Source organism: Quercus suber, unplaced genomic scaffold, assembly GCF_002906115.3.
Source record: "Quercus suber isolate HL8 unplaced genomic scaffold, Cork oak 2.0 scaffold_586, whole genome shotgun sequence".
Classification (NCBI taxonomy): domain Eukaryota; kingdom Viridiplantae; phylum Streptophyta; class Magnoliopsida; order Fagales; family Fagaceae; genus Quercus; species Quercus suber.
The window spans coordinates 33,544-39,354 of NW_027070031.1; the positions used below are offsets into that span (position 1 = coordinate 33,544).

Genomic DNA, 5,811 nt, shown 5'->3' on the forward strand with positions numbered 1-5,811 from the left:
ATTATATTAACCCATATTAAATATATAGCATCCATAAAATCTCTAACCGTAGGACTTGTATTCTATAGCATGTATTGACTATTAGAATTTAATCCAATACTTGTATCAACCTTTGTTAGACCAAAGGCTTGCAAATCCAACAGGTAATCAATATGATACAGCCCTCAGTACATGCCAAACGTGTTTATAGAAACCCAAGAAACATTCAACGTACAATACAATTGAATTAAATTAATGGGACATGCACCCATTATGATAATCCCTAACAATCATCCACCTTAGCCGATTGAGTATATTACCTATCATGCTATAATAGACTGAATGATCAAGTTCAACGTATAAATGATTACCTCTACAGTTTCGTCCTCGTGGAGTTTAGCGATTAGGGAAATAGTAAGCCGCTGCTCTCAAAATAAATACAAGAAAATCCCTTTCACATGGCTGACTTAAAAAGATCCACTATGTGTGCCTCTAAAAAACACTCCAATTCAGTCTAGGAATATCAATCACACTCCAATTAGTACTCTTGAATAACACGTCTCTTATTGGGCTTCTAGCCCCCCCCCCCCCCCCCCCTTTCTCCACCTTTTTAGATTAGAGCAGTGGAATATCTTTTGGTGGTAGATCTTTGGAGACATAGATTGAAGACTTCTTTTGGAGCTATGTTAGTTGATGGATTGTTTTGGTATATTTTCTTAGGATAGTGAGTTAGGCATTTGTGGAACTCTTGAGATTGTATTTGAAGACTTTATTGTTAAAGTTTTTGTTTTATGGATTTCATAGGAAAGATTTTTTTGATGGGTTGAAGTTTACTTGTGGATATTTAATTACGCTCTGTTCAATAATATTATTGTTGATTATTTCTAAGACAGGTTGTGCATCTAAATCCTCGCTTTGGGTTTGGGGTGTTACAGGGTGTGACTTGATGGTAGGAGTTTTCGTCCTGCACCTAGAGAGGAATGGTTCAAGTGATAGCCCCAACAAGGTTTATGTAGTACACATGCTAGTACCCATTGCCATCATGTGGCATGAGGTCGATGAGCCCACAGTGTAGACCCCTTACTGTGAAGTAAACAAGAGAAAAAACAAGGCAAAAATGTACTTTTGGTCCCTACATTTTGTGTCTATTCTCAATTTGGTCCCTAAATTGATTTAGCTCCTAGGTTAGTCCCTGATTTTCAAAAATAATTTTTAAAATAGTCCTTGCCATCAACCCAGTGACAGAAAAAGCTAAGGTGGCAAACAGAGGTCCAAGGTGTCAAACCCATTTATTAAAATAATAATTAAAAATCCAATGTGTCTCACTTACACCCACGTGACCCCTCACGTGACCCTGCCACCTCATCTCGTGCGAACCTAGCCTTCATGTGACCTTCATGTGTCCCTTCCCATCAACTGCCTTCAGCCACCCCTTAGACAAACACATGAAGAACCCTAAATCACTTACAGACAAAAACTCTGCCTTATCTACTCATTAAAACCACATTGAAGAGATGGAATCAAGCTCATCATCCTCGGCAAGCCCGAAGAGGAAAGCATCATGCATGTGTTATTGCCCCAGCCTTGGTAAACCAATTCTAGTGGTGTCCTGGACAGAGAACAATCCAGGAAGAAAATTCTATGGGTGTCCTAATTTAATGGGTAAGGTCTGAGTTATTTCAAATTTTTTTTCTTTAGTTCGTTTTTTTGGTGGGTTGATTGATTTGGTTTGAATTTCAGGTTGGACGGAAGTGCAAATATTTTCAATGGGTTGATGATGAGATTTGTTTGCGTGGTAAGGTCCTTATCCTAGAACAGAGGCAGACCATTCTCAGACTCGAGGCTGAAGTTTCAACTTGCAAAAAGATGGAGAAGTGTTTGACAGTGTCTCTGATTTTTGGCATTGCTGATGTGTGGGATCTGCCTTTGTGTGATTTTAGTTTTGGTGGTTTAGATGGGTGGGTTAGATGGTGTATGCAGGGTTAAGGTATGTAGGGTTAAGGTAGATAAATGAAGTGCCTTGTATGAAGCATTTTATGGAGCATTTTGTGGAAAACTATATCCTAATTACCTTTGTAATTTCAATTTGAATAAAATGAAATTATCATGGATTGAACATAAAGTGTATATGCTGTTTTAGATAAATTGTTCAATGTTATCTGGTTTTGTAATGAATGAATGAGCTTAATGGTCACTATGTGTAACTTACTAAACTGAAGTTACCAATTTAAATTGTGTGCAAACTACCCACTGGAAAATACTTGACACTTATCTGGCATGAGCTGCACCCACAAGGTGCCCTAAAGCAATTTGAAGGATTCATTACTAGTAACATCATGTTGAAAGCATGATAATGATGCATAGTCATGCTTCCTGCAACCACGATGTTACTAGTTTCACATGCACAGAGAATTGGTGCTAGAATAATATCCAAGCTCCATTACTCAAAGCCAACTAAATGCAATTATGGTGCTCCATTACCAATTCAGTCATTGTGTGCAAACAGACTACACTATATACATGACAGACATGAATCTGTCCAAAATACACAAATCACAATACACAATTCATTGACAAAACCCAAGCAATCCCTGCCATATTACACAAATCACAATACACAAAAACCTTAGCTGCCATAGTTCAGGAAATCAAGTTACACCTTAGCTGCCATACACAAATCACAATACAAAAAAACCTTAGCTGCCACAATATTACAATATTATAGGCAATCAAGTTACACCTTAGCTACCATACATAAATCACAATACATAAAAACCTTAGCTGCCACTATATTACAATATTATAGGCAATCAAGTTACACCTTCATTTGCAACTTCTTTTGTATAATTTAGCCATTGTTCAGGCAACAAAAACAAAAAGGTGATTGCACCTCAAATTGCAGTACTTTGCTGCTATAGTTCAACACTACCAAAATATACATAATTCAGCCATAATTTAGCAATAATTACAATTAACAAAAAGGACTTTTGCTGTCACTGACAAATTTCACATTGACTACCACATAAAAGTTCAAAGAAACAAAAAAACAAAGAAATGAAATTTGCTCAGTCTCCACCAGCTTATCCCTTTGGCCCATGCATAGATGACTGGCTCTAAGTAAACCTCAATGCTTCTCTGTACCTAGATGCATTTCTTGATGCATTCAAAGTCTCACTTGTGACACTCCCCTTCTTTCTCTTCTTTGGATTTCCATGTGTGTTCTTGCTTGGATTGGATGTTGTGCTATTGGGGGGTGCACTGCTTGTAGCTTGTAGCTTGTTTGGTGGTTGCTGCACTGCTTCCAGCTTGTTTGGTAGGTGGTATCCTTGGTGGATTTGGCTCATTGATGGCCACTCCTCCACTTGCTCCACTAACTCCACTAGCATGAACCCTATTAGTTGTCTATAAACAACACATATGCTCAAGTTAACATTAAAAAATTGAAACAAGTGCAAACAAAAAAAATTAATGCATAAACAAGTATTATACCTGTTTTAGCCTAGAGCTCCTACTGTTTGGACCACCACCACTAGCTGTAGGCAGTGAAGAATTCCATCCAACCTCATATTTGCAACTTCTTTTATTGTGGCCTATCTTCCCACATGACTTGCACCTTTTGGTAATACCCAACCCTTTGCTATGACCCTTTCTTGGTTCATTGGATTCCCTTGCTCTCTTCTTCTTGGACTTCCCAGGTGGCCTTCTCTATATTGGAGGCTGCACAGGTGGGAGTCTAGTTGGGGTCCATATATTCTGACCATTAATGGAATCAATGATGGGCTCATAGCATACCGTGTATGTGCTGACTTTGTAGCACTCATTGGTGTATTTGTCAGTTGCCTCCTTGTTGAAGAATATGCATGAAATTGCATGGCAACATGGAATACCAATGATGTCCCATTTCCTACAAGTACATGTCCTCTTATCCAGGTCCACAATGAAACTTTGTAGCCCATTCTTAAACTCAAATCTTGTGTGAGAAGACCAACAAGCCAACCATTTATTGCTACTCATCTTTTCCCTATGCAATCTTTTACATACTTTAGGGCAGAGCATAACTCATACTTTACCTTCAAACTACTCAGTCTATTTTGTTGGGGCCTATTCATCAAATACAACCTAATGTCTTCAAGCTGCATACATAAACAACCCACATAATAGTGCATGCTAAAAATATATAACTCAGACCTACATACATAAAGTATAGGAAATTTGCATACCATGCTAATGGGCTTCCCTTTGAATTTTACGATTCTACTGTTGAAGCTTTCACACATATTATTCACGACAGTATCACTTAGCCCATCACCCCTGAACATGTGTCTAGCCCATATTGTTGTGGTGTGTCCTTTCAGCCAAAAGTATGCACCCTCATCAATATCTTTCATCTCATTCATTGTCTTCTCAAATTCCTGTGCATAAGTTGCTTTTGCTGCTCTCCAAAACAATTCTCTAATTAAGAGACCAGGATGTTGCTTCCTCAAGTTGTTGTACAAATGTCTACAATAGATCCTATGTCTAAAACAAATGTCTCCAAAACAATTCCCTATATCATCCTCATAGAAGTACTGATGACCATCAAAATCATCATCACTATCATAGAAGTCATCTCCATCCTCATAAGCAGGTTCCCCATCACTAGAACTGTACCCCTCAGGCTTAAGCTCAGGCTCAGGCTCAAGCTCAGGCTTTAACAAGGTCTAATGTCACACCATTGCCATTATTAATTAGGATAGGGTCATGTACTGGATGCTGGACATATACATGAATATGTCCATGACCCCTAACCAAACCAGTCATGAACATTGCATCCTTGTCATCTTTGATCAAGTGAAACATCCTACTCTCCTAATCATCCCGAAGTCTTGTGTACCACAACCTACTCACACATGTGTACCCAAAATCTTTACAGATGGACTCAATTTTCATCTTAGACCACTTATCAAGATCACAACCATCTACTACCCCCACCTTACCCCTCCCCCCCCAATATACTCCTGATAATTTTCACTAAAATGTCGACCATGATGCACATAGAGAGTAAAAGACCCGTCCATCCTGCATGTATGAAAAATTATTTACCAAATATTTTATTTCAATAAAGACAAAACTAAACCAAACACTCAAACATGCATTGACTCTATATATTCTAAACATAAAACAATGCCAAAAAATATATCATTTACTGATAATAGGGAACAAATGTCACACCATTGCCATTATTAATTAGGATAGGGTCATGTACTGGATGCTGGACATATACATGAATATGTCCATGACCCCTAACCAAACCAGTCATGAACATTGCATCCTTGTCATCTTTGATCAAGTGAAACATCCTACTCTCCTAATCATCCCGAAGTCTTGTGTACCACAACCTACTCACACATGTGTACCCAAAATCTTTACAGATGGACTCAATTTTCATCTTAGACCACTTATCAAGATCACAACCATCTACTACCCCCACCTTACCCCTCCCCCCCCAATATACTCCTGATAATTTTCACTAAAATGTCCACCATGATGCACATACAGAGTAAAAGACCCGTCCATCCTGCATGTATGAAAAATTATTTACCAAATATTTTATTTCAATAAAGACAAAACTAAACCAAACACTCAAACATGCATTGACTCTATATATTCTAAACATAAAACAATGCCAAAAAATATATCATTTACTGATAATAGGGAACGCACATGGTCCACCATGATCCTTAGAGGCCAAATAGAAAAATACACCAACCAAACAGACAACATTATACAAATAAAAGCATAATAAAGCACTCAAACTGTGGTCCATAATCGATGAGAGAGACAGAAAGCGTT

The 5,811-nt window shown here is 38.0% G+C and overlaps 1 long non-coding RNA gene across 1 annotated transcript; it reads right to left on the reverse strand.

Moving 5' to 3' along the window:
- Positions 1 to 2,744: 2,744 nt before the first annotated feature.
- Positions 2,745 to 4,990, reverse strand: LOC136063859 (uncharacterized). The gene is made up of 3 exons (XR_010625513.1): positions 4,200 to 4,990; positions 3,469 to 4,112; positions 2,745 to 3,381 (listed from the first exon to the last, which is right to left on the reverse strand). It is a non-coding gene; the product is annotated as an uncharacterized LOC136063859 (long non-coding RNA).
- Positions 4,991 to 5,811: the final 821 nt, after the last annotated feature.